General features: G+C 41.4%; 1 protein-coding gene and 1 long non-coding RNA gene across 2 annotated transcripts in view; both read left to right on the plus strand.

Moving 5' to 3' along the window:
• Positions 1–12,933, plus strand: part of KCNIP1 (potassium voltage-gated channel interacting protein 1) — a 780,527-nt gene that overhangs the window by 126,656 nt on the left and 640,938 nt on the right. The gene's annotated exons all lie outside the window — the stretch shown is intronic.
• Positions 1–12,933, plus strand: part of LOC141992784 (uncharacterized) — a 54,210-nt gene that overhangs the window by 24,152 nt on the left and 17,125 nt on the right. Inside the window, exon 2 of the long non-coding RNA XR_012640650.1 lies at positions 9,742–9,798. This is a non-coding gene — a long non-coding RNA (uncharacterized LOC141992784). The remainder of the gene's footprint in view (positions 1–9,741; positions 9,799–12,933) is intronic.

Genomic DNA, 12,933 nt, shown 5'->3' on the forward strand with positions numbered 1-12,933 from the left:
TGTGTTTTATCCTAAGGTGATGTGACCCTTTGATATCACATTTATGTGGATAGTCTGCTAGAATAGATGAATGAGGTATATGAGGTAATATCTTTTATTGGATCAAAGTATGTTGGTCAGAGAGACAAGCTTTCGATCTTACACAGAGCTCTTCTTCAGGTCTGGGAAACTTTGTACATTTTTCTTGATCTTACATTTGGTAAGAATATATTGTACTAATCCCAAATTCTAGGCCACATTGTATTTGCCAGTGTCACTCAGACAGATAGTGTGTTCACTGCATTGGATGAATGATTTCATAGGTACTCATGTTGTGTATTTTTTTCTATTATTAATCATAAATAATAACAACATATTGACTGTGAGCTCAGCACTCTGAAAGACACAGACGGAAGACACAGTACTTGCCCCAGGGAGCTTTCAATTCATGTTGTAGTGTATGAGTTTGACCATCAGTATTGAATGACACATTTAAACAAGTGAAAAATGACTGTGATCAGCAACTTTAATCACCTTGTTCCTTTTGCATGTCACTGCTGTTCATTTTAAGGGTCTTTCTTCCACCCTTACTCAAGTTGCGTACAAACTTACTCTGTCCGTAACTCCTTTAAAATCAATTGGATTGCTGGGGATTTAGGTATTACTCCACTGTTCTCTGCTTTATGTAGTCATTTTCACCAGTGGAAAGTGGGTGTAAAATGCCAATAGTTTACACTAGTGTAGATGACTTCACTACAGGAGAATGGAATACCAAACTCAACATAAAAAAGGATGGCAGAAATTGGTTCTCTCCATTTTACAATGTTACTGTGTTCCATATTCTCTAAAATTCTGGGATTGTGGGTAGTATTCAGCAGATTTATAGTGCAGTATTGTGACAGCTATCTAGAAGATGTAGTCCCTTTGCTTTCTGTACACAACAGTTATATGCCTGGGTTCCCCTGTATCTCATAAAAAGTTAATTATTTGACTCAAACACACTGTAATTGATGTGGGCTCAGCACAGAACTAGATTTTTAGTTCAGAGACGGCTTCATGTTAAACTTCTAAAATGTAGTCTGTTATGGGCCTAGAGAGTAGGGTGGGCAGTAAATATGGGTTGATGCTTTGAATTCCCTGTTTGCTTCTGATAATGAGTTTTGTAAGGCTGAGGGGTTCATTAAAAGCCAGAAGAGGACTGGATTCTGGCAGCTCCAGAAACTATTCCAGTAGCATACAGGGATCATAAAGGAGACAAAATGGGCTAGGGGAGAATCCCCTGGCAGAGGTGCAGCACAGGGCTGGCATCAGTAGCTCATTTTACTGCCTTGCAGTTGGCAGTATAAGGGGTATATTGGGATGGAGGGAGGTTGAGGTTTCAGAAAGAATTATTTCAGGATGTGGTCCCCATTTAGTATAGGCTGTAATATTCCATAAGGATTCTAGCACAGGGTGGTGGGTTGGTGTGTGGTTGGAGGGTTGTGTGTTGGTGGGATTGAAGCAGGTTCTTTTGGGAATATTTAGATGGCTTGTTCCATGATGAAATCTACTTCTATGGTGGAGCCAGGGTGCTGGAATGGGGTGTTTGTGGCGCCATCATATTAAAAGTGCTGTTCCATTTTTTACCAGCTGTAAGAGTGAGCAACGGGAGGGAGGGGGTGAAAAAAGCTGGGGGCAGGGTCTTGGGGGACAGGTGCTGAGGGAGTGAGTCCTCAGGGAGAAGGGGAAGTGCAGGAGGCGGGGCCAAGGTTTGGGTGCCAGTGGGCCCCCCCCACACTTTTGGGGTGCTTTTGGTGCTCCTGGGTGGAGCATCCTTGTTTGGTGAAGGTGGTTTTAAGTGCATCAAGGTGTGTATTCCAGACTTTCTTCTCAAAGCATTTTCTGTGGTATGTGAGTGTGTGGCTGTAGATAACAGATTTCTTGGTGTGTTTGGGGTAGTTACTAGATCTGTGTAGGTAGGTGTGGTGATCCATGGGTTTCTTGTGTGTCTTTTTCTGTAGGGTTCCATTGCTGAAGCTCATGATGGTATCCTGGTGCAGGAGTGTCTGAGCGAAAATTTGGTGGATGGGTGGTGGTGGTTGAAGTTGTGGTGGAAATCTCTAAGGGAGTTTAGGTCATCTATCCAGAAAATGAAAATATCATCTATATATCTTAGGTATATGATTTGTTTCATGGTGCATTTGTCCAGAATGTTTCCTCAAGGTGGCCCATTGAAAGGTTATTATTTTCTGTTTAATTCTATGGGACTTTTCTTTAACTGTTAACTTGAGATCATTGACCAGAATATCTAGTATTACAATGCATAAATTAGAGGGTAATTTAGAAGTTAGCAAAACTCCAAAGTGAATTAAGCAGGGGGGTTACTCATTTAGCTCTGTACTGCTTTTACACATTATCAAAAAGGTTGCTTGAGTTGCAATTCTTTCTTTGGTGTCGTGATAAACATCACTGCTTCGGCTCTGTCACATTTTACTGCAGTATTTTCCAAAATTAAACAAGAAAACACATAATGTAATGATTGTGGGCTGGATTCTGGCCACTCCAGAAACTATTCCAGTAGCATACAGGGATCATAAAGGAGACAAAATGGGCTAGGGGAGAATCCCCTGGCAGAGGTGCAGCACAGGGCTGGCATCAGTAGCTCATGTTACTGCCTTGCAGTTGGCAGTATAAGGGGTATATTGGAATGGAGGAAGGTTGAGGAGATGTGATGGTGTGCTTGTAGGCTAGCTCTTGGCACTCTGGGAGTTCTGGACTTCAGAACAGACCATATCTTACACGGAAGGGTGTTTCAGCTCCTACAGAAGCCCATAATCTGGATGACATACAGGTGGCACAAATCCTATGCCCCCTCTTCCTGGACTGCACCATCCTTACTGGGTGTCTCAGGAGATGCAGCACAGGTATCTAGCCTTGGTTATAAAAATCTTCTGCCCATGAGTGAATGCTGCAAGTGCAACTGATCAAAAGGGAGTAAAAACCACCATTGAGTTAATACAGATCTAGGCTTCTTGAAATGAAGCCCAATGCTTTAATTGTATTAGGTTGTTAAATAATCTTGGGTTCAAGTAGATCACTATTAACCAGAGATTAAAATTTTACAGGGCATTTTCAGTGCTAAGTAATCTATTGATTTTCCTTAGGATGAATGATACAGTCAGAGACCACCCTCAGTGCATTCCTCCACTTGCTGCTGTATATACGCACCTTATTTATAGCCCTTCTTGCAAGCAGAGACTCTTTCAGAGGCAGATAATATAATTAAAAGGCAATATACTTAAAATCTGATGATGTGGAGGAGCTGAAAGTTAAGGTTGCTGGTCTTATTACAATTTAGGGTCAGTTTGCCCCTAAACAGAGCCTGCAATAACTTGAGATTAAAAAAATCACTACAGTAGTTTTCTGTACATCAGCAAAATGTAACTACAGTTTATTATAATGTACTTTATTTGATTGATAGCATAACTGGAGCTTGTAAGAAAGTGGTAGCAAATATATTGGTCTCCAGAATGTGGTACTCATTTCACTCCTGTTATTTTCAGTGGGAAAACTGTGAAATAAAATGAGTAGTCATGTACAGCTTTACAGGAGAGAGGTCTGTAAAATGCACAGGATACTGAGATGAGAAGGGAGATTCACTGGTCCCATCTATGCTTTTCTTCGAACTGTTCCCTGAAGTGGTTATAAACATGGCCTAGGGTATTTAACATGATTATATATGAAATCATTGGCCCTCCCCTCCCCGGCTCATCCTTTGTATCCCCTAGAGAGGTGCCACTACACTTTGGGAAATGCTGTTCAGTAGGAATTGATCAAGATGAGTCTAGTAAAGTCCTATGGAGAGAGTTCTAAAAAGCTATTAGCTGATGTGAAGGAAAGATAGGAAGAATAGTAAGAGGCTATCATGGTTCCATCAGGAGCTCTTTAGGTACCTGACAATCAAAAAGGAATCAGAGAAAAAGTGGAAATATTGACCAATTTCTAAGGATGAATAAAAAAGAATAGCACAAGCATATAGAAGCAAAATCAGAAAGGCCACAGCACAAGATGAGTTAAATCTAGCAAGGGACATCAAAGGCAATAAGATGGCCTATAAATACATTAGGAGCAAGAGAAAGATGAAGGAAAGTGTAGATCCACTACTTAGTGAGGAAGGAGAGCTAATAACAGATGACATCAATGAGGCTGAGGTGTTTAATGTCTATTTTGTTTCAGTCTTCACTAAAAAGGAAAACTTTGCCCAGATCCTTAACAGTTGGTACTAACAACAAAGGGAAAGGTACACAAGCCAGAATAGGGAAAGCACAGGTTAAAGAATATTTAGATAAATTAGCTGTATTCAAGTAAACCAGGCCTGAGGAAATTCATCCCAGGGTACTTAAGGCAGTAGCTAAAGCAATCTTGGAACCATTAGCAGCTATCTGTGAGAACTCATGGAGGATGGGTGAGGACCCAGAGGACTAGAAAAGGGCAAACATAGTACCTATCTTTTAAAAGGGGAACAAAGAGGAGACGGGGATTTATATATGCCAGTCAGTCTAACTTTGATACCCAAGAAGATAATGGAACAAATCCATGTGTAAGTACCTAAAGGACAATAGGGTTCCTAACTTGCAATGACCTCTCAGTGTGCCTTCCAGCCCTACATTTCAGTGATTATATGAGTGTGTGAAGGGTGTGGGGTTCTACAGCTTTTTTGGAACCATCACTTAGAATTCTTCTGCGACAATTTTAACAAGGGGCTCCCACAATTTTTTTTCCTTTAGCCTGTGATAAATCCAGTTCTCAAAGGGTTGGGCCAGCACTATACAGCCAGGAGGCTGAAAGCAGAAGAGGTCTGCAGGGGAAGGAGTCTGCAGTCACTCCTTGGGAGAAGGGAGGCCTCTAGGAACAAGAAGGAAGTCCAGAGGGCGAGTATGCATTGGGATCCTGCCCTGGAGTAAGGAGCCTGGGTAAGAGGTTAGGAAGAGTGAAGTAGCCATGGGGAGTGGAGTGATCTCTAGTGGCAAACACAGAAACAAGCAACAGATGATAGAAAGGCTGCATAGGAAAGAGCCCAGGGAAACAACCACAAGGGCAAGGACTCAACAGAGCTGCACTGCTGGTTATAGGGTCCCTGGGCTGGAATCTGGAGTTGCGGCTAGGCCTGGGTTTCCCTGCTAACCACTGGTATAGGAGCGCAGAGCCCTGAGTGGGGGCTGAATATTTCCCGGAGAAGCCATTTGGACAATGATCCTGCTGGACTTGATAAGCCTGGAAGAGGTAGACTAGCTGGTGACCTGGCCGGAGGGCCAACTTACCAAAAGGGAGGCTATCACAGAGTGAGCAGAGAGTAGAAGCGGGCACTAGATGCCACTCTTTTCCTAGATCTAAGAATGAGGAAGTGCACTAGCAGTGAGAGGAAGCCCTGTTACAGTTCCATATTTTGGAAATGTTCATATTTTGCTCTTGAAATCTATAAGGAGAATATTAACAGCAGAGCACAGTGTTCACTGTGTCACTGGATGGGAGCTGGGTTAAGTGGGGTGAAGACCTTCCATGAGCTACAGGCATTTCCTTTTTTGAAAATACCTGCCATGTGGTGAAGACTCCTCCCCAGCAAAAGTAAATGTGCAGGACAAGGGATAAAATTTTCAAGGGACTTAGGGAGCCTAAATCTCATTGGAAATCAATGGGTGTTAGACTGCTAAGTACCTAAGGGTCAGAGATTTCCAAAGACAGGCATATAAAGATATATATAGACATGCAGTAGGAATTTGAAAAGGACCTAAGCAAGTTAGGTGCTGACTTAGGTGCCTAACCTGCTAAGATTCCTTTGGAAATCCCAGTAGGTACCTAGCAGAATCTTTAGGTGCTTTAAATATATCTGAAAATCTGGCCCTACACCAGTTTTGAAAATGAAATTTTAGGTTTGTAAGTCACTTAGGGCCCTTTGAAAATTTCACCCTCAATCTTCAGCTGGTGTAAATTGGCATAGACCCTTTAGCATAAACAGGGTGTGACGGGTTGGATCACAGAAAACCCCTTGGGAACTGCCAACTGATGTGCTGAGACTACCTCTGAGCCTGTTTCCCCTGGCAGCTTGGGACTTCAGTGCCCTGCCTGGTTTAAGCCAGACACGATACCCTGCTGCAAACCCAGACCTAGGTCTGAACCATGTCCCACAAACTGCAGGCTTAACTGAAAACAGCTTAAGATGTGTTCTTGTCTCCAACACTCAGATGCCTAACTCCCAATGTGGTCCAAACCCCAAATAAATCCGTTTTACCCTGTTTAAAGCTTATGCAGGGTAAACTCATAAATTGTTCACCCCCAAAAGCACTGATAGAGAGATATGCACACCCGCTAGTGCTCTCCATCCCCACAGGTATTAATACATACTCTGGGTTAATTAATAAGTAAAAAGTGATTTTATTAAATACAAAAAGTAGGAATTAAGTGGTTCCAAGTAATGACAGACAGAACAAAGTAAATTACCAAACAAAATAAAATAAAACATGGAAGCCTATGCCTAATATAGTAAGAAAGTGATTACAGATGAAATCTTACCCTCAGAGATGTTCCAGTAAGCTTCTTTTACAGACTAGTCTCCTTCTAGTCTCTGTCCAGCAATCATTTCCACCCCTGTAGTTACTGTCCTTTGTTCCAGTCTCTTTCAGGTAACCTTTGGGGGTGGAGTGGCTATCTCTTGAGCCAGATGAAGACAAAATGGAGGGGTTTCCAGGGGCTTAAATAGACTTTCTCTTTTGGGTGGTCCCTCTCCTCTCTCCTATCCAGAATTCAGCTTCAAGATGGAGTTTTGGAGTCACATGGGCAAGTTACATGTCCATGCATGACTGAGTTCCTTACTAGCCAGGCCACATTCCTGGAAAAGCTCAGATGTGGATTGGCATCTCCAGGTTCATTGTTGGCTTAAGTGTTTCTTGATTGGGCACTTACTGAGAATAGTCTTTTCTCAGGAAGCTGACCAACTGGTTCACTGAGGCTACTTAAAATTAAACAAGTACATAGCCAATATTCATAATTTCAAATTCAAAAATGATACATGCATACAAATAGGATGAATATATTCAGTAGATCATGACCTTTACAGAGATAAGTTACATGGCATATGTAGCAAAAAATATATTCCAGTTATGTCATATATACATTCATAAGCATATTCCCATAAAGCATTATGGGGTGCAACGTCACACAGGGGTATGCCAATTTTCTCCAGCTGAAGAGCTGACTCAGCAATAAGGAAGAGGTTATCTCTGTCAGAGATGGCTGAATTCAGAGAGGAGTAAATGCCTTCAAAGAGTGGGAAGTTTTACTCCAACCTTTTTCAATTTAGTGATGAATCTTTAACAAGGTGCTTTCAGCAATGCCATACAAATTTCTTCTTTGCATGCTTAGAGTAGCTACAACTCAAACTCCAATGGGGTTGATGCTGATCTAGTAACTAAGAGGAGGTGCATTTGCATTAATAACTAAGTCTGGGAAGAAAGGAAGGGACCTCCTTTGGGATCTGAGGCTGTTGAGAAGAATGTCTCAGAAAGTCTCTAAGGAAAATCACAGTACTGTACTTAAGAAAAGATGGGAGGGGATCTACTTCACATTCTCAGTGCTTAACAGAAACACAGATTGATATTTCTGTGAACGCTTTCCTATTGCAGTCTGTTATAAGAAGGATGTGCTGTTATGACTAAGGGTTTTATGTCTAATGCAGCCGTGGGAATTTCTCCCCAACCCCGTCTGTATTTTGTAAGGCTTACAATAAGCTGAATAATATATCGGGACAGAGAAAATGGTGATTATAACCCTATTAAAATAACAAATCCCTTCAGCTTCCCAGTGGAGTTGACTAGTGAATTTAAATATTGATTTGGAAAAACTGAAAAAAGTGCTGAGGCAGCAAAGTTCCAGGCATGCTGCTTGCTCTGCTGACAGTGTCTCCCGCTCTGCCCCCAAAATAAGGAAAGTAAGTGAGACCTCTGGAAATGTGCAATCAGAATAAATAGACTGTGGCTGTATTTTCTCTGCGGCTGTTACTTTTTTAATTAACCTGCATGCTTGCTAATCACCAGACTGGAATGGAACTAGAAGGTGAAAATGTAACATCCCTTTGGATGGCAGTGTCCCTGCCTCAAGACAGTCTTCATGTGGACACATTCAGAGTTTCACTGATCAGAGTTTCAGTGCTCAGGTTGTCGATGACGAAACAACCTCCTCTCATGCAGCCTCTCACTGCTGGAAACTCTCTCATGACAACTTCTTGAACATTTTCCTTTATCAAATAACCATTGGCCAGAGGTACAAGGAGCCATCTTGCATATTTAGGCTGAGATTTTTCAAATACACCAATGGGATTTGGACACCCAGAGTGGAATTTTCAAAAGTTTCTAAGTGATTTAGGGGATGAGTCCTAAAGGCACAAATCACAGTGGGATGCATAACTCTCATCGACAGTCAGCATGTGCTCTGTGTGCCTTTGAAAATCTCCCGCTGACTTTCAATGGGACTTGTGCACCAAAGTCACTTAGATGCTTTTGAAAATCTCAACCCCTAATTCCCATTGAAATTCTTGGGACCCAAGTATCCAAATACCCTATGTGGCTTTGAAAATATCAGGCCTAAAGCCTGGTTTAGCTAAAGCTACATCCATAGAGAAATATCAGACTGATTCTGTCTCTACACCAGGCAAGACCCAAATTGGACCTCTTTCACATTTAGGCCAGATGTGTTCTTTTGTCCTTCTGCAGCACATCTTTGTGATACTGGAGGCAAGTTCACACTGTATGCTGGGCTAAGGTCCTGATCATGCTAGATCCTGAATCCCTATTCCATTCCCATTTAAAACTGTTGAGAGTTGGGGGCTTCCTGTACCTCTGAGGAGCATGGTCCATCACTTGGAACTGATGCAGGTGTCAGCAGAAAGACCATTGTCAGGGCTAGGCAGTGGGGTTTGTGCCTTTTCCCTGTTCAGCTTTGAACCAGGCTGACTTTTGGAATTTAGAATCTCTCCTGTAATCCATGCTGCTACACACTCTACTCGCATTCCGTGTGCTGTGCAAGTTCTGCAGGTGGAACAATGCACAGTGTGTGATGGAGAACTTCAGTGTGGATCAGAAAAAATGCCCTTAATCTTGGCATTTTTAGCCCTTAGCAGCCATAGTTCCTTAGTGTGCGCCTTCCCTTCTTATATGCTTTCTCAGGATAGAGGGATTTTTTAAAAACTATTTAGAAAGTTTTAACAAGTTTACAAATCCTTGCCATGTAAACATTAGAAACAAAACAATCATTACAACAGTGAAGTTTTCTTTAAAGAGATATTATACAGGAATATAGTCATCAGTTCTTTCTATTTAATCGGGTGTTACCAGATTACATAATAAGCATCATTGTAACGCCTACTTTGTTTCTAATTATTTTATTAAGTTGAGAGAAATCTCTCTATACACATATTTAACTCACCGGATATGTCTACCAAGTGTTAATATTAAAAAAAAATTGGACAGGTGTTCTGGTTTTTTGGCAGGTGACCGTACTTTGTCTGAGTACTGAATAAAAGGTAACCAAATATCTATCTGTCCCCTGTCTGTTTTGCTGGGTATGTAATTGGGGTGTGAATTTCCCATAACGTCAACCTCCCATGTATATATAATGATTCTGCAGTGGTTGGGCTATTTTTCTTTTCCCAGTGAGATGCTACCAATGGCTGAGCAGCTACTAGCAAATGAGGGATTAATTCTTTTCCTTTCATGTGCCTATTTCCACTAGGAAGCCCCAAGAGGATTACCAAAGGATCATGAGATTATGGATTGCATCCCAATACTGGTAATTTGTCTATCCAAATCCTTTTCCTAGAGTGTCATATGTGGACACTTTTTTGTCAGGAAAGCTGTCTGCAAAGATTGATATAAATAAGTTATATATATTTTTTGTTTCCTAATTGACCAGACAAAATTGCTTCTATTAAAGTTAACTTTTTATATAAAATACTTTTCCTAGAAAGCTGAGAAACAGAGTGCCTGACTGGAAAGTACTCGAACTTAGGGAAAGTGGGCCAGTAAAAGTTAGTTTCAATCTCTAAATAAGTTAGAAAATTTTCTTTACTGAATACCTGACCAACCGTGTGTATTCCATGGCTGTCCCAATCTTTGAAGCTCAAAGAGATTTGTTTTCAGGAGGGAGGGAATAAGATGGATTTCAGGTTCCAAGAAATCGCAGGGGGCAGAATGGATTGTGCCCATATCTTTTCTTCTGCAGTCACGTGTCTGTAGACTGCATGGGACGCACATTACAGTTCCCAAGTGGCCACTAGGAGTTAGTTATACCCACTAGAGCAAAGAGGCTACAAAGCAGCTGTATGACCATGTACCCAAAAGACAATATTCCCAGTGCTTAGGGCCTTCACCTTCAAGCCGTGGAGGCATTTTGGAGTATGACTGAAGGACAAAAGGGGCTGCATAGGGTGACTTGGATTACCAGGTGTCCAGTTTTTTACCGGAATGCCCAGTCAAAAAGGGACCCTCGCAGCTCCAGACAGCACCGCTGACCATGCTGTTAAAAGTCTGGCCTCTGGCATTCCCCTGAGGGAAAGCTCTCAAGTCACAGAGGGGAGGCTATAAAAGATAATGTGGACCATAGACTTGAGTATTTTCTCATGCTAGTGTGTGTGAGGAGTACAGTGGATTTACACCACTGTAAAGTGCGTGAAAAGGCGTGGAGACTCAGGCTCTCTGTCTGCCCCAGCTTGTGGGAATTGTATTGGGATTATTGAAGATAGGAATTTACTATCAGCACTAACTAAACCCTTATATATTGATGCCTTCTTTCCTTCCATAAGAGCTGAGAGGCAGTGACCAGAAGCTATTACAAAAAGACTGGATACCACCACTACTTTCATCTTGATGTACACTTGACCCTTGAACAAGGCATTGAACATAAGAACAGCCATACTGGGTTAGACCAAAGGTCCATCTAGACCAGTATCCTGTCTTCTGACAGTGGGCAATGCCAGGTGCCCCAGAGGGAATGAACAGAACAGGTAATCATGAAGTGATCCATCCCCTGTCGCCCATTCCCAGCTTCTGGGCAAACAGAGGTTAGGGATGCTATTGATGGACCTATCCTCCATGAATTTACCTAGTTCTTTTTTAAACCCTGTTATAGTCTTGGCCTTCACAATATCCTCTGGCAAGGAGTTCCACAGGATGACTGTGTGTTGTGTGAAAAATACTTCCTTTTGTTTGTTTTAAAACTACTGCCTATTAATTTCATTTGGTGGCCCCCTAGTTCTTGTGTAATGAGAAGGAGTAAATAACACTTCCTTATTTACTTTCTCCACACCAGTCATGATTTTATAGACCTCTATCATGTCCCCCCTTAATCGTCTCTTTTGCAAGCTGAAAAGTCCCAGTATGTTTAATCTCTCCTCATACGGCAGCCATTTCATACCCCTAATAATTTTTGTTGCCTTTTTCTGAACCTTTCCCAAGTAATATATGTTTTTTGAGGTAGGGTGACCACATCTGCACGCAGTATTCAAGATTTGGACATACCATGGATAGAAGAAATATGATATTTTCTGTCGTTTTTATCTATCCCTTTCGTAATGATTCCCAACTTTTTGTTCGCTTTTTTGACTGCCGCTGCATGTTGAGGGGATGTTTTCAGAGAACTATCCACAATGACTCCAAGATCTCTTTCTTGACAGCTAATTTAGACCCCATCATTTTATATGTATAGTTGGGATTATGTTTTCCAATGTGCATTACTTTGCATATATCAATATTGAATTTCATCTGCCATTTTGTTGCTCAGTAACCCAGTTTTGAGAGATCCTTTTGTAGCTCTTCGCAGTCTGCCTGGGAGTTAACTATCTTGAGAAGTTTTGTATCATCTGCAGATTTTGCCACCTCACTGTTTCCCCCTTTTTCCAGAGGGATCTCTCTCCATTCTGAAAACTGACCATTTATTCCTACCCTTTGTTTCATTTCTTTTAACCAGTTACCAATCCATGAGAGAACTTCCCTCTTATCCCATGACAGCTAACTTTGCTTAAGAGCCTTTGGTTGAGGGACCTTGTCAAAGGCTTTCTGAAAATCTAAATACACTATATCCACTGGATCCCCCTTGTCCACGTGCTTGTTGACCCCCTAAAAAAATTCTAGTAGAACGGTGAGGCATGATTTCCCTTTTCAAAAAACATGTTGCCTCTTCCCCAACAAATTATGTTAATCTATGTGTCTGACAATTTTGTTCTTTACTATAGTTTCAACCAGTTTGCCCGGTACTGAAGACAGGCTTACCAGTCTGTAATTGCTGGGGTCTCCTCTGGAGCCCTTTCAAAAAATTGGTGTCACATTAGCTATCCTCCAGTAATCTGGTACAGAAGCTGATTTAAATGATAGTTTACAGACTACACTTACTAGTTCTGCAATTTCACATTTGAGTTCCTTCAGAACTCTTAGGTGAATACCGTCTGGTCCTGGTGACTTATTACTGTTTAGTTTATCAATTTGTTCCAAAACCTCCTTTAAAGGCACCTCAATCTGGAACAGTTCCTCAGATTTGTCACCTAAAAAGAATTGCTCCTCAATTGTAAAGACAGATGCAAAGAATTCATTTAGTTTCTCTGCAATGGCCTTACCATCCTTGAGTGCTCCTTTATCATCTCGATTGTCCAGTGGCCCCACTGGTTGTTTAGCAAGCTTACTGCTTAAAAAAATGTTTGCTATTACTTTTTGAGTCTTTGGCTAGCTGTTCTTCAGATTCTTTTTTGGTCTTCCTAATTATATTTTTACACTTCATTTGTCAGGGTTTATGCTCCTTTCCATTTTCCTTATTAGGATTTAACTTCCACTTTTAAAAGGATGCCTTTTTGCTTCTCAGTGCTTCTTTTACTTTGTTGTTTAGCCATGATGGCTCTTTTTTGGTTCTCTTATTATGTTTTTTAATTTGGGGCAT

Source organism: Natator depressus, chromosome 8 (assembly GCF_965152275.1).
Source record: "Natator depressus isolate rNatDep1 chromosome 8, rNatDep2.hap1, whole genome shotgun sequence".
NCBI lineage: Eukaryota > Metazoa > Chordata > Testudines > Cheloniidae > Natator > Natator depressus.